Source organism: Ruditapes philippinarum, unplaced genomic scaffold, assembly GCF_026571515.1.
Source record: "Ruditapes philippinarum isolate M1 unplaced genomic scaffold, ASM2657151v2 ctg10000_1_1_1_1, whole genome shotgun sequence".
In the NCBI taxonomy this organism is placed as follows: domain Eukaryota; kingdom Metazoa; phylum Mollusca; class Bivalvia; order Venerida; family Veneridae; genus Ruditapes; species Ruditapes philippinarum.
In genome coordinates this window covers 48,306-72,070 of record NW_026859516.1, presented here as the reverse complement: position 1 = coordinate 72,070, position 23,765 = coordinate 48,306, and the positions used below count along the sequence as shown (strand labels likewise).

At 32.6% G+C, this 23,765-nt stretch overlaps 1 protein-coding gene across 1 annotated transcript in view; it reads left to right on the top strand.

Annotated features, from left to right (window-relative positions):
• Positions 1 to 510: 510 nt before the first annotated feature.
• LOC132756782 (uncharacterized) overlaps positions 511 to 23,765 on the top strand; it is a 38,284-nt gene continuing 15,029 nt past the window's right edge. Inside the window, exon 1 of the mRNA XM_060747919.1 lies at positions 511 to 554. The gene's annotated coding sequence lies outside the window, so the exon portion shown is untranslated. The remainder of the gene's footprint in view (positions 555 to 23,765) is intronic.

The window sequence follows — 23,765 nt, the reverse complement described above, 5'->3', positions numbered from 1 at the left end:
ATGAGTTGTGGACAATGGTGAATTTATTTTATATTGTAAATTGTTATATTTTGAGTATAAAAGCTGAGCATTCGAGGAGGAATAATTTTAGATCATGCTTGAAACTTACCATTTATTCAAAACACAACCTATCATTTTCCGCATCAGCTTATTCAAAAAAAGTGATTTTAAAATAAAATCTATTCTTTACGTATAGAATCATACAAATTAAAAACGATACCGAACGATATTGGAAATCGGTTATTTCGAACATTATAATTATATAAAAATACAACAATTATGTGAATCTTATTGGATCAAAAATACAACGTTACAGTGGTAAGGACCCAAGCTTGCATAAGAAAGAAACGATATTGAAAAAACGTCACTAAGATCCATAAGTGCTAAAGGTTACATGGATTTTAAAAGAGCTTCTGCAGAAAAGACCTGGCAGACTGACTTTATTAGCAGCTGATTTTTTGTCAGAGAATGAGGCAGGACACAAAAGAGATAGTAGAGTCGGCTTTGAGAAAACCGCAGTGTTAAGGTACCAGAGTATATCAAACACAGAGGTGGTAAGTCAATAGTTTTCCTTTCACAGTGTTCAGAGGTGCATTTTTTTGTGACTGCAAGCCGTCGGTTGTTAGTTGCCTATCATTCTTCGCGAATATATGTCTTTAAACAACATCTCTACCTAAAATTATCAATAAATATAAACTTTTACATACATGATTTCAAGTAGGTTTCACCAATATTTTGGCTTGTCCATAATTACCTCCTACTTAAACATGTTTTCTTAGAGAGAAATATACATAACTTAGCTGAAAACGTCAGTTGTTAATGATTTCCTGGTATTAAACTCAAAGTCATCACTGCCATCATGATAATTATTATCTATTTAATATAATTTTACTTCACAAACTACATTACGATTATTCAAATAGCTTGATTTCTGTTAAATATATAAATCTGGATTATCATAAAAAATCAACAACAAAAAATGGCAGATTTGACACTTCTAGCAAGATCAAGTAAATTCGTAAAGGACGTTGATAGCCTTTCTGACCCAGACTCCTAGCCAAAACGTCTTGCAGTAATTGAGTCACGAACACTCTATACCACGGGGTATTAACTGTTTCAAAAAGGATGGAGTTATCATAAGAACTCCATCCCTCGTGTAATAGTACCCCCGTAGGTGCCTTCGCGACACATATAACATGATATAACGACACCACGGTGGTAAATGCACGATATAATTTCGTGTTTTCACCATCATTCTGTCGACCTTTCACCTTCGTGGTTTCGTTGTTTCATGTAACCAAACAATTAACATTGAAGCCTGTGGCAAAGTGGGTTCTGTATTGTTATTAAAATGATTTCGTTTACACTGTTACTAACAATCTGTAAATATGAGTATATATAAAACTAAAAATTTGCTAAGGATCACCTTTTTGACATTGCATATTTCAGTCCTATTATCATCATGTTAAAATCATATTTCCGCTAACGATACACCTGAACGGGGACCTCGTAATCGTGTACTTAAGTTATCGATTTGTCATGTACACCTTGCACAATAAGCACGTGGAAAAGCATGCTCATAGAAATTTGTTGTTTTATGGCCTTGTGTTTTCACATAAACGTATACAAGCAGCAACACTTCTCTCGTTTTATTGTAAAACTGTGTTCGAAATTAATATACTATAGCAAGTCGATAGGTTAGACGTCATCTTAGTGAAGATGAGATGAACAGGGGTATTGGAATGTTTGAGGATGGCCGTTTACAAAGGCACGTTGCCCATGTCATGGGGGTGTCCGAGAGAGTTGTTACCAGGATGTGGAACCGATTCCAAATGACTGGAAATGTCTTGCAGGGCCACGCCGGAGGTCGGGAACGTTCAACGACTCAAGCCTTAGACCGACTTATTGTCCTTCAGGCCAGACGCCAACGTTTCTCGAACGCATTACTTTAACAGAACGTCATATTCAAGAGCGTTTCCAATGGGCGCAGACTCATGTCACATGGACAGTAAATGATTGGACACCGTTCCTCTTCACTGATGAGTCAATGTTTTGACTTCGCGGACAGACGGCTAGGGTTTAAAGAAGTCCAAATAAACGCTAAGCTGCAGCATGCGTTGCAAAACACGACCGTTTTGTTGAGGTTAAGTCATGGTGTGGGTGGGAATAAGCGCTCAGAGAAAGATGAACCTACACATCATTGACAACGGCACACTGATGGCAGTAATGTACGTCAATGAAAATCTTAGACGTCCATGTACGCACGTACGCTGGCGCAGTCGGCCCTGATTTCATTCTTATGGTTGCCAACGCCCTTGCACATAGATCCCACATCACCAATTGATATCTTGAGAAGGCAACTATAATCCGCATTGATTGGCCAGCGAGGTCCCCAATTTATATCCAATTGAGCATGCTAGGGATACGCTGCAGAAAGCCATTTTTCACGCCACGTCAAAACAACAAAAGTTCAGGAGCTAAGACATGCAATTTTAACGAAATGGTCCCAGATTCCTCATCACAAGGACTGCAGGCTCATCAGCAGCATGCGGTGGCGATGCCAGGCCGTAATTAAGGTAGAACGCGACACTTTTGCGAACTTTCAAGTACCGTCTTGGAAATTGGCATGAGAAGGTTGACCATATTTCTGATTACATTCCGTTGATTTTATTCCAATAGTTTCGGCCAATTTTTGTACACACGACATCAAAGTTGACCATCAAAGCCCGTTTCGAACATGACGTCGTTGCATATCATTGGCAACTGTTACGGGTATCACAGCGCCATTGGCGGTAAAAATACCTGAACTTCTACAGCATTCGACGGAAATTATTTTTTCCTTTAAGCTGATATAAAATTTACCGATGATGGTTGTTAATTGTTGTTAAATAATTATACGGGTATTTCAATTCCATTTGGGTTTAATTTGTGATTTTACTGGGTCAAATTTTGTCAATATATTGAGATTTTACTGGTTTTCATAAAAATCTGTAACATCTATTTATTAAATACCATATTATGATAATTAAACATTTGTTTTAGCTGAAGTAGCTATTAACCAAGTTGGAATTTGGTGATTTGAGTTATCAATTGGCAATTAATGCAAAAATTGAGAATTATTTACTACGTTTCGAGCTTATCAAAATTATAAATCCAGAGATAAGAAACGGAGAGAGTTTTCAAAAAAGCTTTACAAGCTTCCTACTCAATCCGTAAATTTTATTTTATGTAATTTATTATGTAAATGTGTGGATTATCAATAAAATATTGTTTAAACTAAACCTTCAGACCAAACTTCCGGAAAGTCTCCTATTTCAAATATTTTATTAAATTATGTCAACAATGTTAGTATAAAAACGTTAATGTATAAATCTCGGCCACCACTCTTATTGGAGTTCAATTGTCTTATTTTTGCTTTCATTATACAATTTGAAGTGAATGCAACATTTAATTTCTTAAACATAATGTTGAACTCCCCTTTTTCATGTCTCGCGAAAATAAGAGAAAATAAGATTTGTTTTTGAAATAGTGCATTTATCTGTTTAAATAATTATGTAAGTTATATATTTATGCATTTTTTGGTTGATTTTAGAGCAAATTAAAATTTCAGAACCAAAAAAATATCTAAAAAGGTGCAGTTTGAGCCGAAAACACATACGTACGAATATAGCTCAGATCGCTGTGTGAGCGAAAATAAGATCGGGTGTACGAAATAAGATTTATTTTTAATATAATGCATTTTTGTTGTTATTAAATTATTTATATGAATGAAAATATAAAGGATGAAATGTTTTGTAATGAAATATAAAACGTTTGTTCGGTAAATATGGTAAAAATCCCAAATAGTGTAGAAAGAAGGCAAGCAAAAATAACCCAAGATGGCGATTACAAAAATAAGATCATAACTTATAACTATATATTATAACTATAACTTAACTATACTTGTATTTATTGCAAAAGTAAATCTTCTCTTATAAAACAAGAAAATGTAGTAGTGTGAAAAAGCATCAAAATGAAAGCAAGAATTAACTAGTGCGAAAAAAAACAAAAACAAACAAACCAGAAACAACTTCTACCAGAATATAAGATCTACTTTATATAGAATATGTATGAAAATAAAATCTATAGTGTACTCTCACAGGCACGAGTATCGGACCTGGGAAGAAAAGATATGACCAGATTGATAAAAAACAGTGTTCATCTTAAAATGGTCACAAATTTAAAAAATGTAAATAATGACCCCCTTTAATAGTAAAGAGAAGGCCGGAAACTCCAGATTTGAGCCTACGAGCAAGGGATTCATTTTCCGGGCCGATGTGAAAACAATTGGCCAGACAATTAAAAAAAAACTTCTATCACTATTTAAATTAATTCACGTTTGCTTCAAAATGAGACCGACCCCAAGTCTCTAGCCCTTCCCGTTCATAAAATATCTATCAGGAAAAGAGCAAATTCGTGCTAAAAATCCTCGGTAGACAGAATTGCGGCACAACAATTCGGTACGTAAAAATAGACTAATACATGTATGTCAGCTGAGTACGGGTCAAAATCACTTGAATTTACTAAATACATTAAGTTGGACCACTCACAACTGTCAGTAGCATCTGATACACACAAGATTCGAGTTTCAAACCTTTCCACGGTCTTTAGATTCCTTTCTACGCCATTGTCAATTAGTTCGATTATTCGATTGTTCGATATTTTGTAACGAGTCTAGCAAAGAAAACAGCAACGTTTCACACAAAGATGCCTTATGGCGTAGAAAGCGATTGAAAAACCGTGTAAATGTTTGAAACTCGAATCTCGTGTGTATTACACGTTCGTAGAAGTACAAACCTTGTTGCATTATATGGTGAATTAAGAAGGTATCCTATGATGATACAGCGTAAAATAAATTTAATTAGATTTTGGATACGAATTTTAAAATCAGATGATAATACATTACTTAAAATGACATACAATATGCTTAAAGATGATTTTAATGATGGTAATTACTATAATTGTCATAATCCGGTCGGACATGTTCAAATATTTTCGATGAAATAGGTATTATGTCAAACATTTGGCTGTTACAAAATGCTGACATCGTATCTTTACAAACTATTAAACAAAGAATAATTGATATATATATAAACAATCATATGATGCTGAAATTAAAACTTCAAATAGATTACAGTCATATAGCTGGTATAAGAAAGAATTAAAAGTAGAACGATATTTAGATGTAATACCAAATAGTAAATTTAAAATAGCTCTGACAAGATTCCGACTATCATCCCATGATTTAACAAAAAAAGCATTGATGCAAAGCATCAAAGGGCGACGCCAAAAGAATTTGATCCAGGTTTGCACCTAAATACTTAACAAAAGATGCGTACTTTATAGCAGTACCATTGCATGTGACCTGAAGGCTAGGCCCAGTTTAAGTTGAAACTTAAACCAAAAAGAATAGACGCTGTCTTGCCAAGATGCAAAGACAATCTATAGTCAATTAACCAATCTTATAAGACTCATACTTATAATAAGAAAGAATTTATTCAGATTTATTTTACCAGACACAAGGATTCCTGAGTCATCAGCATATAATCACAGGCACCAGTATCGGACCTGGGAAGAAAAATATGACCAGATTGAAACTGTGTTCATAAAAACAAACAAAAATGTAAATAATGACCCCCTTTAAAATATACTTAGAATAATTAACTTAAAGTATATTTTAAAGGGGGTCATTATTTACATTTTATTTTGGTTTTTGACACTTTTAAGATGAACACAGTTTTTTTTATCAATCTGGTCATATTTTCTCTTCCCAGGTCTGATACTCGTGCCTGTGCATATAATAAAAGCTTATTGCTTAGGGTTGCAGACATGTCATTGACATATATTAGACATAAAAGAGGACCTAAAATGAACATCAGGGGGACACCATAGGTACTCAGAACTCAGAGCAGTAGTAGAATGAGTACCAGCCACATCCACCAGTTGCTGTCTATCAGAGATAAGACTTAAAATTAAACCATGTAAGAATGTCATTACATATGGATATGACAGATGCTTGAAGTTTCATGAAGAAGAAGAAAAAGAACTTCTTCATGTGCAGTATAGTGTGATCAACTGTATCAAATGCCCTTTGTAGATCTAAAAGTATCATGCAATACTGCCTTTGTCCATTTCAAATTTAATGCAATCTGTTAAATGAATCAAACATGTGTCAGTTGAAAAACGACTTCGAAACCCTGACTGAAACTGCTTGACCATGACTCGAACCCATGACTTTCAGAAGACCAACTGAACTATCCTGCTCGCTACACATTTTCTCCTTAATAATAAACAGTTCTAAATCACAACATATTTCCCCACTATATCGATTTGTGTCCCTCCATTACAAATAGGAAAGACAGAAACTGTCCTTTTCAAACTATGCACATGTTATTATGTTAAAATTAGAATAACTATTCAGAATATGATTTTTTGAGACTTTATTAATTATATTGCTTGATCCAAGGACATTTTCAATCAATACATGTATAATCATTTATAACTTTAAATAAAAGTCTCATTCCTTTAATGATAATGACATAACTGTAACTCTTCAAAAATATTATAAGTCTCTGACTCTCATCATATCAATATACTAAGATATACACGTATGCACATAACATTAATAATTCCCAGTTTCTATTAAATAAATATGAAATCCTAACATTAACATTAACATGCTTTTGATGACCTTATAACTGGTAAATTTTATACAATAAAAATAGTATCATAAGTTATACCTAAGATAGACAGAAAAGAACAAATAATTTAGTAAACATGAGTTACTTCCCCCTTAAAATAGAGAAAACCTAAAACCCAACCCCTAAACAGCAAAATTATGAAATGTTGCAGGCTCAATTTTATTCAGCCATGCAAATTAATGGTAAAGTATTCATAAAAGAATAGATGGCCATGTAATTGCAGAAAATCGGATAGCTTTCAACATCCGGATACTGGTACACTTTGTAAAACATCCATTCTGCGCAACAGATAAACGCAATAAGGATAAAATCAATAGGATAATCGTTTACAACAGTTCCATTACCCATCCTTATACTCATTTGCAGGTGAACTTTCTTCTTGTAGGATTTTTTTTGAAAATATATAAATGAATGAATGAATGGATGGATACGGCATTCAATGTAGACCACAACGATATTCGAAATCCGGGTTTTAGTATAAAACTAAGGGACAAGCTGTTAAACTTAACCTGCAATTTCGTGGAAATAATATCACAATGCACATGCTTTTTACATAAAGTTATTAAATACAAATATAACAACATATTTGTGTACTTGATTTTTACGAATCAAAATAAAACTAATTAACACAACATGACATTAACTGCTAATAATAACAGCTCCTTCCACAGGCCAAAATAAAAAGCATTCCATTAGAGACGACGCCGCTCACCGGCGTAGCCAATGATTAAAAAAGGAAGACATTTAAATATTCCCAGAAATGAAAGAATATGTTCAAATCGTAGTATGAATGTTATAGAAAACGAGTACCACTTTCCTTTAGTATGCCTAAAATATCCTAACTTAAGAAATTTATCTCACTTATGAATTTAGACTCTGTTAAAAGTATTTCGAATGTCAGCAAATTTATATACAAAGCTTTCCATCTGCAATAATTCTTCTTTATTCCAAAACGAATTTCATCATCATAACCTGATGTTCACTTCTTTGTTTTCTTTTTAACTTGTGTAAGTATTTTAAGTTAATGTTAACACAATGAAATGGATATCAATATTTGAATTGTTTTACAAAATGTACTCAATTAACACAAATGTTGCTCGTAACAAGAGAAAAATACTCTTTGTAATATGTTTTACTTTAGAAATGACACAACAGATAAATGATAATACTGATGAGAAATATTGTTAAGGAAATACTTTAAACATCAATTATGTTCACTCTGTTAAAAGAAGAATAATTTAAGATTAATTTGTATAAATCATTTGTATATAATTGTCTGTTTACCATGTACTTTCCCTTATACTGTATGTTTATATTATATATTGAAATGGCTATAAATATTGTAACATTTAATGCTGAATAAATATTATGTTATGTTATGTTATTTTCATACAGGTAATATTTTTATCCTTTTTTCATATGTATCTTATTATTGTAAGGATATTATTTTCATTTTACAGTTCTTACATTTGTAAAATCTTAGTCGAATACAGACATTATTTCCATACAGATCTTATTTTCATATATATTTATTTTCTATAGGATCTTATTTTCGGACATATAGTATTTCAATACAGGTTTTAGTTTCAAAATAATATCAATTCATACAGGTTTTAATTGGTTTTACAGACCTTATTTATTAACAGATCTTATTTTCGTATTAATATTATTTTCATACAGCTTTTATTTTTTTCGTAGAGTACTGTTTAGATTTTATTTTCTTACAGTACATATTCTTATATAGATTTAATTTTAGATCTTATTTTCGTAGTCGTTGTTTCAGGTTTTTTTTTGCACTCGTTCTTTCTTTTATTTTTATTCTTTTTCACAACAAACATTTCTTATCTTATAAGAAAACATTTAATTCTTAAAGGGACTCCGCTGAGGTTTTTTGACATGACGGGACTGGAAATATTTTTTTTGAGATTATTGCTCCAATTGATGTAGATCTATATTAATACCTTATGTGCAAAATTTTAGATCATTAGCTTGCTCCGTTTTTCCAGAACAATGATTATCATAGTGAAAAATGACCCAAAATTGAAAAGGGTTTAAACGCTTTTCACTCAAATCGGACTGACAATAGCACTAACATATGATTTTCAATGTATTTCTTGTGTATTTCTTAGTTATATTTTATTAATATATGTTTTAAGTGCTCATGTTATCTATGTGAAAAATTAAAATTTCATGTTTTAGGCTTATAAACCTCAGTGGAGTTCCTTTAAAATTTATTTGCAAAATCATAAAAAATAAAGTTAATACTAATTATAATATAAGTTATGAACCATGTTAATCTTATATAGCCTATATTTTCGTAGACACAATTTTGATTATATATTCATGAATGCGTCCTTTCTATACTAAATTTTGAATATTTACCCACGGATTTATATTACATATAAATCCGTGATTTACCATTTTTGCCGCACAGACGTCTAATATTTCATTACAAAACATTTCAATCTTTATTATTTCATTCATACAAATCATTTGATAACACCAAAAAAAAAAAAAAAACGTTTTAATACATTATATCAATAATAAATCTTATTTTCGTAGACCCGATCTTATTTTCGCTTTACACGGCAATTTGAGCTATTTTCAGACGATGGTATTTGGGCTCAAACTTCACATTTTAATTTTTTTTTTTTGGTTCTGAAATTTATTTTTTCATTCATACAAATCAATTATTAATAACAAAAATACGTTTTAAATACATTATATTAAATATAAATCTTATTTTCGTAGACCCGATATTATATCCGCTTTACACGGCAGTTTGAGATATTTTAGTGAGAGTATATATAGAACTGGAAGTGTACTTGCAAATGGCTCATCATATAACAATGTTAGCTTTGTTGTTATATGAATTTTGGCCTACTTTCACTTTGGACAGACTTTGTGAGAACAAACATGGCTGACAAAGCGGAATCACCTTAATTCGGCTCAAACTTCACTTATAAATTTTTTTTTTGTTCTGAAATTTTAATTTTCTGTAAAATCATTCAATAAGTGCATATGTATATTACTTACATAAATATTCAAACAGATAAATGCACTATTTCAAAAATAAATCTTATTTTCGTAGCCGCGATCTTATTTTCGCGAAAATAGCTTATTTTCGGTATCCATATACCCATTAAATGTAGAACATCATCATCTGGAGTAAAAAATAATATCATCCGCATTACTTACAGACTTAACCGCCTCCGTGGTCGAGGGGTTAGGGTCGATGACTTCTATTCCAGTTACCTCTCTGGCGTGGGTTCGATCCCCGGGAGATGCTTTGGTAGTTAAGCGCGGAGGAAGGTATTCTAGTACTGATGTAACTCTCCAGAAACGATGGTTAGGAAACTACCCGCCTATATGACTGAAATACTGTTGGGAAAAGGCGTAAAATAAAACAAACAAACAAAACAAAATTAAATGACTTGAAATATGGCTCAAAAACATCAATTGTAATATCTTAACTCTTAATCCATGCACAATCGTTTAACATTTTCCAATTTAATTTTGCATTTTTATCTGTTTGGGTCGTCAACCAAACAAAAAGTGGTAGCGAAATTTCAGACTCTGTAGTGCGAACTCCTCGAAGCGATTACTTCCCTTTATAGGTACACTAACGCTGAAAAAGAGGTGATCATATCTGGCTTTCCATAGTGTAGATTTATAGTAGATCTTGCAGTAACCATGTTTTTTCTATTAACATCAGATTTCTCAAACCTGTATTGATTTAAAGACTGATAAAATAATCTTTTATTCGTATCACACTCTATATTATACCACTTTTTACACAAATGTACATTTTCAATTTCTTCAAAATGAGTAGTTTTACCCGAAGTACATTTAAATGATAAAGGGGAAACAACTTCTTCAACAATATCTGAAAAATTGCTAACACGGTACTACATGTACAATGTTCTACATTTACAATGAAAATTTTCTAATTTACTTAATATTTCACTTTGTGAAAATCTGTTAATAAATTCCTTTGTAGGAGCACATTTGTCTCGGAGCACATTTTTATCACGAGGTGTGACCGATGTGCTCGTAAACATTCATATTTGCAAAAAAATGGGAAATGAGACGGATGTGTTCGACACACAATAGAAAGGACACTCGAAGCACATTTGTCTCACATTCTTCCATAAAATTCTAAAAATGTAATAAAATTATGCCCGTCCGTATCCTGGCAACCAGTCATTGTTCTGTGTTGTTGTCTGTATTTATAATACCGTTTTAGGTCACTTCCCCCAATCCATTTTTTTCTACCTCTGCATAGGAGTCCTAAATTAACTGTTGTACTTGTCACATGAAAATTTCTTCCAGTGCTGTATCCAGAGCCCAAACACATATGCAGCGAGATTTTTTATCGTTATCAATTGTGACATGTTTCTTTCCGATGCTGAAAGTTTTATAAATGATTAAGAAATTATTCTAAGCAACAAGAAGTTGGAATCTACGGTGACATAAAAGGGACTTAGGATTTTCTTATTTATTATATGCGCATGCATAAGCTTTTACGTGGCCACACGATATTTTTACGTGCGAACGCGATAGCTATTACGTTCAAAAGGAATAAGTATCGCGTGCGAACGCGATAACTATTGCATGCGCACGCGGATAGGTATATTGCATTTGGACCCTGGACGGGCTTCCACGCATGAATAATTTGACGCTCCGAGTGAGTGTCAAACCTAAAGCGGTTAGGGGCAAATAGTTTTTTTTAAATCACCCGGCCACGGAGACCCGTAAGTAATCTAAGGTAGAAAATAAAATGACCATCCCACACGTATTTTGTTTTCATCAGAAACATAAAAACTCGTCATTTTTAGAGAAGTGCTGCTTTCAGATCCGCCATTGAAAACACTTCCAACGTGCATGAGTTCCTAAAAGAATCTGGGTAATGCGATATAATTATGGAATACCGTACCTCGCAGAATCGGGCGAGACGCGACATTCCGACGAGACCAGAAGCGAGGCACGATACTGTAACACGAGATCTCGCAATGTTGAAGTATCCTGTACCACGAAATTTCACGGCTCACTTCATGTTTTGCCGGTATGTCGCTTTTCCTGTCTCTCGCGCATCGCTTCGTACATGTGCTTCTCAAATGCCTGAATATGACAAAGGAACCAGCGCGGGAGCCATCTGGGCATGTTGACAGGTTATTGACACTTTTTACTATGCATGGCTTTAGACGTCAACATTTAAGCTATTTTCTGTTTAAATTTCATCATGGAAGGTTTTTGAAATTTCGATTTGGTTAAGTGAGTTTCTATTTTAGTTATGGTTGTTCTTCATTCACGTCACAAAAGACAGTGTAATTCTTAAAGGGTTTTGCAGTAACAAATATGACGCTAGAAATTTTCTTTAATCATTTTATATTAGTTTCATCATAACTCTTTAAAATGAGATAAGGATTTGTTTTATATAGAATACAAAGGGAATACTATTTAGCGGTATATTGCCTCTTTCGCGTCGACGTACGAGATTCGGAGCGAGACGCGAGATTCCGGCGAGATGCCCATTTGTCACACGAATAAAAAATGTTTGGGTAGACATTTGAGGTCCCATTTGTCACACGAATAAGTTTTTTTGGTAGACATTTGGGGTCCCATTTGTCTCCCGTAGGACAAATTCGACCGCATCGGTCTTTCGTAAGACAATTGTGCTCCGAGACAAATGTGTTCCTACAATGCTTACATAAATCCAATAACAATAAACCGTTACTATTTAAAGTATCCTTATCTTGGGAAGAACGATTAATATTTTCATTAATAGAATAATCATCTGGTAAACGCCAAGATGAGAAAAATTATCATCAGCTACACAATCAGGGTTATTTGAAGTACGCAAGCTTAAATCTCCGCATAAAACATAATTTAAACCATTTTCTTATTATAACGGTATATAACTTGTGTCGTTATGTTAATTATTACGGTAAGTATTGTTTGATATGACAATGGTTATATTTGGGTTCATTACAATACCAAAATTAAAATCGATTTTGTTAAACTTAATTTAAGATATATTTTTTTACTTTGATAACAGTGATGTTTACAAATATAAATCAAGGGAAATAACGGCTATGGTTCCTTACATGTTATCTTTACATAGTATAGTTTGCCGTTGAAAGAAATATAGCACTTCATGAAAAGTCCACATATGATGTTGTATATTTGTATGTATGTTCTTTTATTTTTATTTCTTTTCCTTTTGTTTTATTTTCGATGAAACTTCAAAAATGATTTTTCCAAGGATAGGGAAAACAGCGACATAAAAGGGTTGTTTAATCACAAAGCTTTTCACTCAGAGGTAAAAATATGTTCATATAGGAAAGTAAAGGTATTGTTTATTATAGTGAAACCCTACTGTAAGGGCCAGTCATTTTTGACTTATAAAACACCTTTTGCTTGCATACCATGTACCTCCCAACTCCTACCACTATGCCAGGCGCCAGGCGGATAGAAATCGGTAACCATTCATTTTGACCACCTTGCGGCTCACGAAGCGGCCATTTCGGAACAAATCCCATGAGAAAATTCACCCATTAATTAACGCTTCCCGTAGGACTCGAACCTACGACCTCCCTATCCGTAGGCGGACGCCTTAATCACTAGGTCAACGGTACCGGTTGAAATCAGTGTTGCATTAACACAAGACAAAAGGACATAACTAGTACGAAATAATACATAATCAAACGAATATCGACATTAAAAGACCTTGATCTATACCGGGGCTAACAAAATAATACGGGTGTAACAAACTTTCGGCGGGATGTATACAATGACATACTGCGTATACAATGTTTATATAAATAGAAAATAGTGGAGATTACTTTTACATACATGAACATATATGAACAAATATCAGTGCTGTTTAAACAAATATACGATTAATAATTGCAACAATTTTTGCATATCAAATCTTCAAGCAATTAATTAATTAGTATTAAAAGTGATAATATGAACTCAAGTGACCATTATTTATTTGTATACAAACTTTCGGCGTGATGTATATACAACCACAAAGACAATGTATAGTGAAGGTTCACTCTGTACATAATTGGGTTATTTTGTCTTCAAATGTACCATTTGTGAATTCTATTCATCATTAAATGTGAGAAACGTTTTATTTGTAAACACACATTCAATAATATCTATATATATCGTCATACATCAATGATTGACTGAATTACATGCACGAACTTTAAATGGGATATATGTTATAGAATTAAATTAAAATGGAATATGCACGTGCTGTATTACATTTATGTTTAACTATGCCTACATGTGACACAGATCAGCTTAAAAAATACATGTTTTAAATTGAACATTTTTATGATTTATTTTTTTTATTGATTTAAGTTACGTTGGGAAAGTTTAATATCGTTCTGCTTTGATTTTTTTGTTGTTTTTTTTCTCGTTGTTGTTATATATATAAGCAAATGCGCTGCGCACAATTTATTTATAATATAGCTTTAATTTTGAATTTATACACATGTAAAGTACATGTATAAGAATATGTTAAATTTATGCCTATATGTGATAAAATAAATACTGCACATTCATAGTATTAGTAAATGTTCAGTTTGCCTGCATTTGTTACCGACCTGCTTTAACAAGTTAATGTTTATATGAACATTTCAATATATCCTTGAGTTGATAAAATAGATGCTGCACATGTATTAGTATATGCTGAATTAAGCCTGCATGCTTTCAAAGTTTCATGCTTATGAGACAATTTTTAATACATAATTTAATAAGTTAAATAAATACTTCAAATTTAAAGTATTAGTATATGTTTAATAAGTCGACAGCTTTAACAAGTTTATGTTTATAGGAAATATTTTATTGTATTATTAGATATATTTTTCTGAATTATTTTTTTAACTGTTACGCTGTAGTGGATCTTAAGATTAATAAACGTTATTAAAATAAAAATTTGCAGTAAATTTAAAAACACATGTATATTACATATCAGTTAAAAATTTGAATCGGAATATTGATTTTAAAGTGAATATTGAACAGTTTGTGAATGTATAATAATTTTGCAATATGTTTAAAACGAATTTTAGTTAGCACGTTGGAGCGAAGTTTGGAAATGTCTAAAATTGGTTCAATATTGTTTATTTTTTATTTTTCTTAAAATTGTCTTTTTCCATAGAACTTTTTACAAGCTCATTTTTTGGTTTCTTTGGATTAATAATCGTTATTAAAATAAAAATTTGCAGTAAATTCAAAAACACATGTATATTACATATCAGTTAAAAATTTGAATCGGAATATTGATTTTAAAGTGAATATTGAACAGTTTGTGAATGTATAATAATTTTGCAATATGTTTAAAACGAATTTTAGTTAGCACGTTGGAGAAGTTTGGAAATGTCTAAAATTGGTTCAATATTGTTTATTTTTTTATTTTTCTTAAAATTGTCTTTTTCCATAGAACTTTTTACAAGCTCAATTTTGTTTTTGGTGTCTTTGGATTTTTTTCCCAATATTAATTCAAGTACACACACTATTTCTGAAACCTTGGTTTGAAATTAGTAAAACGTGTAGTAAAAGTTGCTTCGTCGTCTCATATGATTTGTAATAATATAACAAAGAACCATATGTTGTCCTATTCCACATCTTCCACTATGTTATAACCATGCAACTTATGCTTATTCTTTTCTCTTTTTGTTCTGTCTGTTTTATAGTTCTATCTTTTCATACAATTGGAGCGTACTGCGACTGTCATACTGATTTTTTCTGATTATGGATCTTTACTTCTTGACGACCGTCTTAACACATTTATTAGGTGAGCAAGGAATAACATAATGATAGTAAATGAAACAAAGCCCGTCGTCATGAAGGTTTTCAGACTCAGATCTAGATGGCGTTTGACTTTATCGGTGATGTTTTTCGTTTATTTGTTTTTTTCTACACTCTCTTTGGTCTCATTGCTGAAATTTATCTGGGATTCAATCGATACGGTGCCTTACAGGCATACATACAGCAAGCGTAGATGTCCGTTATCTGATAAGCAAATGTCAAATGTGTTGTTTTCCTACTTCGTCATATATACGGTTTTCTTTCCTACAACAAGACTGCTTGTTTTTCTAATTTTATTAGTCAGTTTATCTGGAGATGTTCATCCAAACCCAGGACCAGTGTCAACAAGGTCAAGTTCTACCTCTTCCATATCCTCAACAGACACAATAGATTTATCTATGTACCTGTCATTTATGCATTACAATGTACAAAGTATAAAAAACAAACTTGACAACATATTTGCTGAATTCAAAGACTTTGATATTCTTTCGTTTTCTGAAACCTGGCTGAACGATTCAATTGATTCCTCAACTCTCTCGCTTAATTCCTTTCAAGTTCCAGAAAAAAAGAGACAGACCTGGTGACAGCCATGGTGGTGTACTCTTATATGTAAAACATAATATTCACTACAAGCGTCGACATGATCTAGAAATCCCTGGTGTCGAGTCTATCTGGATTGAACTTGTTACTGCTACGAGACACATACTTTTTGGAGTATTCTACAGACCTCCCGACACAACAGCTTACACACACAATTGTATTGAGGACTCGATACATCTTGCAGTGGATACAGGCATTAAGGATATCATCATAACTGGTGACTTCAATATAAACATGCTGAATCCAGTCTTAGCAACAAAAATAAAAACCTAATGTCAACAATTCTCTCTTTCTCAATGCATACAAGACCCAACTCACTTTACAGAACATTCATCTTGTCTCATTGATCTTAAACTTACATCAAATCCTTCTCTCATTATTTACTCAGGAGTAAGTGACCCTTGTTTAGATCAAACAATACGTTATCATTGCCCTGTATATGGTTTTCTTACTCTTAAGAAACCTAAGATGGCGTCTTTTAAACGACATATCTGGCTTTTTGACAAAGGTAATTATCAGCTCCTTAGAGAGAAAGTTGCAGCTGTCAACTGGGAAGATCTGAAAGACACAAACATTGATACATATGCCAATAATATTTCTGATGTCATTTTAAAATGCTCGAAATCTTGTATTCCAAATAAACAAATAACAGTTCGTCCAAGTGACCCTCCATGGATAACATCATACTTAAAATTCCAAATACGACGTAGACGCAGAGCATACAGAAAAGCGAAACGAACAAACAATGCAGCTGACTGGATAAAATTTAGATCTCTGCGTAATCAATTAATTTCAGATATAAGAAATGCTAAAGATGATCACATCCAAAAACTTGCTGCAAACCTTCAAAATACATCTAGGTCAACTATGTCTTGGTGGTCTTGTCTAAAATCTTTTATAAAACCATCAAATGGCTCTTCAACAATACCGCCGTTGCAAGACGGTGACGATCTATTTGAAGATGAACAGTGTAAAGCTGATATTCTTAACAATTATTTCCGTGATCAAACCATTTTAGATGTAAACCCTACACAGATTATTGAAGAAGAAGAGCTTTCCCCTCATGAATTAGATTCAATTGTTACGTCAGCAACCGAAGTAGAGTCAATACTACAAACGCTTACTTTAGGTAAAGCATCGGGCCCTGATGGAATTAACAACAGGGTTCTAAAAGAACTTTCCAAAGAATTGTCTATTCCTTTTTCAGATCTATTCAATCAGTCTCTTCGCACATCTAGATATCCTCAAGCGTGGAAAGAAGCCAATGTCACTCCAATTTTCAAATCCGGAGATCGATCTTTACCTGGGAATTACCGTCCTGTATCTCTTTTATGTACAACAGGGAAGGTCTTTGAAAGAATTGTTTTTTGAATACATTTATAACCATATTCTATCACATAACCTTTTAACACCTTTTCAGTCAGGTTTAGTCCCCGGCGATTCAACCGTAAATATCAGCTTACTTTCTTGTATAATTTCTTTACTGAGGCAATTGACTCTGGAAAAGAGGTCCGAGCAGTATTTTGCGACATCAGCAAAGCTTTTGATAGGGTTTGGCATAAAGGCCTGTTACATAAATTGAAAAGTTTTGGTATTAAAGGAAATCTTAAAGGTTGGTTCTCCTCTTATCTGTCGAACAGAAAACAAAGGGTTGTTGTGCCAGGTGAAATATCAAGGTGGAAACAGAGCAGGTGTACCTCAAGAATCCATCTTGGGACCCCTTCTTTTTCTCATTTTTATCAATGATATTGTTGCCGACATAAGAGCTAATAACCGCCTGTTCGCTGATGATACCAGTCTTTACATTACAGTCGAAGATCCAGTAAGTGCTGCCGAAACTTTGAACGCAGACTTACAAACAATATCAAGATGGGCCTCAAAGTGGCTAGTTAAATTCAACCCTAAGAAAACAGAATCTCTAATCATTTCTCGTAAACCAAACACCCAAAATCATCCTCACGTATTTATGAACAATGTTGAAATTCAGGAGGTATCTAGCCACAAACATTTAGGTCTAATTTTTGCAAATAATTTGAAATGGAATACTCATATTGATTATGTACTTGGAAAAGCTTATCAGCGCATAAATATAATGCGGAAACTTAAGTTCACCCTTGACCGACAATCGCTACAAACTATATACATTTCATTTATTCGGCCAATACTAGAATATGGTGATATAGTTTTTGACAATTGTACACTCGAGCAAAAAACCGCACTTGAAAATGTCCAGTATGAGGCTGCCCGTATTGTTACAGGTGCAACTAAACTAGTCTCTTTGCAAAAGCTTCTTGATGAAGTTGGTTGGGACACCTTAGAATCCAGACGTCAGAAATATAAGTTACTCCTTTTCTACAAAATGAAGTCCAACCTAACGCCATCTTATCTTTCAGATTTATGTCCGCCATTAGTTGATAACGAAAATTATCTCCTCCGTAACCGTGAAGATCGTAGAACACCAAGAGCTAGAACATCGCTGTACTATGACTCATTTCTCCCTGCAACAACTAGAGCCTTTAATGAACTTCCTATATCTCTTAGAAATGCAGCATCAGTTTCAACTTTTAAGAAAGAATTGTTTAAACAAACAAAAACTGTACCGCAATATTTCTACTTTGGAAAACGTAAAAATCAAATTATTCACGCCCGTATTCGTACAAATTGTAGCTTACTTGCAGATGACCTATTTTCCAAAAATATCATCCCATCACCTCTTTGTACCTGTGGATTACGCGAAACAGCCTCTCACTTCTTCTTGCATTGTAGGCAGTATGATAATATCAGACCTTCCTTGATAAATGGAATCAATACTTATTGTATTGTTTCTCTTAAAACCATTATTTCAGGAAACACATCTTTATCAGTTGGAGAGAATGAAGGTATATTCAAAGCTGTTCATACTTACATTGAAAAGTCTAAACGTTTTGACTGATCTGAAAAGATCCATCATCTTTATGAATGTGTCATTCTGCAGTTCGCCCAATTCTATAGCTTCACACTTCTTTATATCTTTAAATTTTCTCATATTTTCTTCTTTACTCGAATTTCATTCCTAATTTAAACTTCTTTACACTTCTTTATGTTTTTCTTTCGATTTTTTTTTTCGATTGTTTTGTTCTAATTTTGTCTTATTTTCCTAATAATAATAATGTTAATATATTTTGGATGTAACAATTTATTAAATCATCTGTATCGCCAAAATATGTACCGATGTATAGCTAGAAGTGGAGAGAATTACAATAAGCTTTGAGCTTCCAGTTCAATCCACTTTATCATGATTTTGTATAAATTTTGTGTTTGATGTGAATATTGTAACTTGATGAAAAAATAAATATGTTTAAACCAACTAGTACGACGAAATTTAATATTTTTTTAATGAGTTATCTCGCTTAATGTGAACGAGCCATTTACGTGACAAATGAAATTCATGATATAAAATGAATTTATTGACCTGTCAATTATGAATAAATCATAGTACTCATTTAAATATTGGGTTTGTCCGTTTATTGTACGAGAATTAATAAGGAGTATATAACTTACATTTGGAGATCTCCCACAGGCTTAATTCAGTTTCTCTTAACATCCGAGATAGCGCAGTCGGTTAAGTGATTACCTAATGTATGAGAGGTCCAAGGTTGGATCCCTTCTTTTTAGGCTTATTCTTTCTTTATATTAAGTTTATTTTTATGAAAATTGTCAAGCGTTTGCAAAATTGTCTATACTACACGGATATAAAAAGCCTATCTAACATTGTATTGTCACGTTTTGTATTGTATTTTACGGCACAGAAATGACAATTTATTGATTTTAATCCGAATGAATTTTGAATATTAATTCTTAAACAAGTACATTGTATAGTATTTACCAAAACTTGCAAAACATATTAAAAACAGAAAGAACAACCAAAACTTCAACAGTGTTGAAAAAAGTTATGAACAAGGAAAAAAATGTACATACTCTGTCTCGATCTTACAACACGTAAGGCATTTAGATATTATAAACCAGTAGTTTACCTTATTTCGCAATAACGGCCAGTTAACAAGATTAATTTAATCACTTTCTCACGGAATTTACCGAACATTTATCGAATACTAATATATTCTGTGCACTGACCGTATAATCAGTATGGAATTGACAGGTTTATAAAATCAAACAATTTTATATGTTGACAATGTAAATTGGACTGAAACAGCAATTGAGTTACAAGTTAGTTCTATTTCAGATTGTTTCATTCATACGGGCATCAATATTAATAAGTCAGAAACCGAAATTATAGTGTTCAGAAGCGGCGGTCCGTTTCAAACGTATAAACTTTTGTTATAACTATATATAACAGGCAAAACTTCTGACTCACTTACTTATATATATCTATCTATAAATTATAAAGTAGTGTACAAAATAATTTGATTAAAGCAAAACTGTCACGTAATCATTTTTTTAACAAGTTGCGTAATTTTTTGTAACAATAACAAAAATCAAAATCAGTATTCACTTTAACTCAGTCTTTTTGTTTTCTGAAAGTCACGTTTTTGCGCTCTTTCGTAGAGCTACCATTTGCTGTAATGTTTAATACTTATTATTTTATATTAATATCTTATCTTGACCAAAATTTCTTAAAATATAAATCCTATAGAAAAATTTAGACTGATGTATACATATATAATGCATAGTTTTCCTTCTCAATCACAATACAATTTGAAATTAACATGAAATCAGAGTATTCTTGAGCTACTTGTTTCACTGCATACCTTTTAAATGGAAGAGCTGATTTCCTTATAAAATCATAATAATTTGAATTTTGTATAACGTACATATAACTTTCCCTTTTCTGTGTTCTCCTTTTTATACCCAAGCTGAAAGTTGTGAAAGTTTTTTTTTTTTTGTGTAATCTGATTGGTTATTTATCTCGTGGCAACGACTTAGCTATCTCGTGGCCACGACTTAGTAACTAATGGCCACGACATAGTATCTCGTGGCCACGACTTAGCTATCTCGTGGCCACGACTTAGTAACTCGTGGCCACGACATAGTAACTCGTGGCCACGACATAGTATCTTGTGGCCACGACTTAACTATCTCGTGGCCACGACTTAGTAACTGCTACGAGATAAATAAAAACACACACATGACACCTTTGTACAAAATAGCAAAATAATGTTGGAAAACCTGAAAGCCAGGACGAAAAAAAAGAAGCTAAAGAAATTAGTAAAAGGCTTATGACAGGCATTTAGAACTGAAAAAAAAACAACAACATTTCAATAGCTTTAACTTTTTTTTGAAAGTAGCATCCGATTTTTTTATGTCAATGAATTTTTTTTGCAATACACAATTATGTTTCCCTTTTTTAATCATCTTATGACATTTTAAAGGCCAATTATGCCTCAGAAATTATTTCTTAAATTTTCAACCTTTTGCAAAGGGTATAATTATATTGCATTATCATTTTATATTGAAGTCAAAATAATACATTGTTTACATTTGTATAATATCATAACACATTACTGCACGTTCAGTGCAACTTTAAATAGTTTTAAATTATTTTTTTAAGAGTTAAAATAGAAAGAGGCATAACGTTCTTTTAACAAGACTGTTGTTGGTATTTGCAAATATATAATCCTAATCTTTTTTATTTCTTGAATCGAATTCAATGATTCTATACATAATCCCCCCCCCCCCTCCAAAAAAAAATTAGATAAACAAAACTACCCTGTTTGATTGAAATGCTTGAATACCTAACGACTGAAGCAGTAAATCATTATCAGCTGTTATTGAAGTTACAAACTGGATCTAAGTTATGAAACACCATACTCGTTTAGTAAAGTGTATTTTACATAAATCATGCTAAACAAATGTTTAAGGTGGATTTGATTGTTGTTGTTTTTTTTTTAAATTAAAATACTCAGACGTCAACGCTAACTTTATGCCATGGTTATTCATGGCGCCATGAAGATTTTTTTCTGTCATTTTCCTTTGAAATATCTTCAAAAATATATAGATTGGGAATTCTATGTCAATCCAAAAATTCAAACAGTGTGATATAACTTGTATCTAACTGTTATACATATGCCTATATTTAGAAGCAAACGACAAATTATCCAGACTCATCGATGGTAAGATTGACAAACACAGGAACAGTCATTTTCATGGATAAAAGGAAATTCAAGAAATTTCCAATTTGAAATCATATCAATTCTTTCTTTTTGGCATAAGTACTGGTATCCCGCGAGCTGAATACACTCTTAATAGTTCATACTAGTTGTATCACACTGGGTACACCCCTTTGAAAAACAATTTTTTTTGATAAAATTCTGACATTAATTTAATGGCATTATCTCTATTCCTAAGTATCTGTTCTTGAACATTTATTTTCTAAAATACTGTCAGTTCGCGTATTTGATGCACTTAAATGTATATGGGACGAAATGAGTTCAAAATCAATACTCAAAACTAAGTGATATTCAGTATTATTTTATTGAGGACATCTCTAGGTAGCCCCCTCCTAATCTCACAGATTCTCAACTTTCCTGAGTTCACTGGACACTTACTTTACTGAAAGGTGAGGACTGTCTTTTAAAACCGTTAGGCAATTATAATTATTGGATTTACTCATTGAGTGTGAGTGTAAGTATCGATTCTGAATACGGGCCTCTGTCAGCAAGTTAGTTAGAGTAGTCTGAATAGCTTTGTAATAAAGCGAGTGGGAGTTTTTTGAAGGTTTCAGTGTAACATCGACACAAGACAAGGGGACGTAACTAGCACGATATAACAAAATTAATATATTAATGAGTTATCTCGATTTCTGCGAACATTTTCGTGACAAATGAAATTCATGATAATGTTGTTGTATGCATTGTTATCTTCTGGCCACAACTTATTATCATGCGGTCTCAAGTTAGTATCTATTATTACATGCTTTCCGGTTGTTTATAGAAATATATCAGTGATATAAAACTGGTAATTTCACTGTTTGAAACAGGGTACTGGGTAGTTAAGGTTGTGAACCCTAAAATGGTTTTGTGCTCCTATTCAAATCGACGTCACTGTGCATTAAGTGCCTAAGTCCACAAACAAGTACCAGCATTTATGAAAGAATTTTTGAACACACTTAGAAAAAGTATCTCCGACAAATAAATGTGAAACAATGATCACATTATAACAATTCATCATTTCTTTGAAGTTCATTATATGTAAGTAACAGTTACGACCTTATAAAGCGCTTAGCTCGGACCATAATTCAAAAGAGCGCAGATCTGTTGTTATCAAAAACATCTTAAAATATACAGTTATATAAATCATAATAATTAACGATTTCTAAAAAATCTTTACTCCCTTTGTCCTAAAATATGGATAGGTAAAATAGCGGATAACTGAAAAACTCGATCTCCTCTCTTTTATACATGTATAACAGGCATGATAATTAATGAATTGCTTATGGTATGTGACTTTGCATCTTTCTTAAATGAAAGACAGTATCGAGTTTCCAAAGTATTTTCTCTTGTGATATTTCCTTGTTGTTCCTGTCTATGTATTTTTCATGTACAGCGCGTGTGGTTCAAGTCTTAAACAAGGTCGTGCAGAAGAAGGTGTGCTCACAAATGCTTT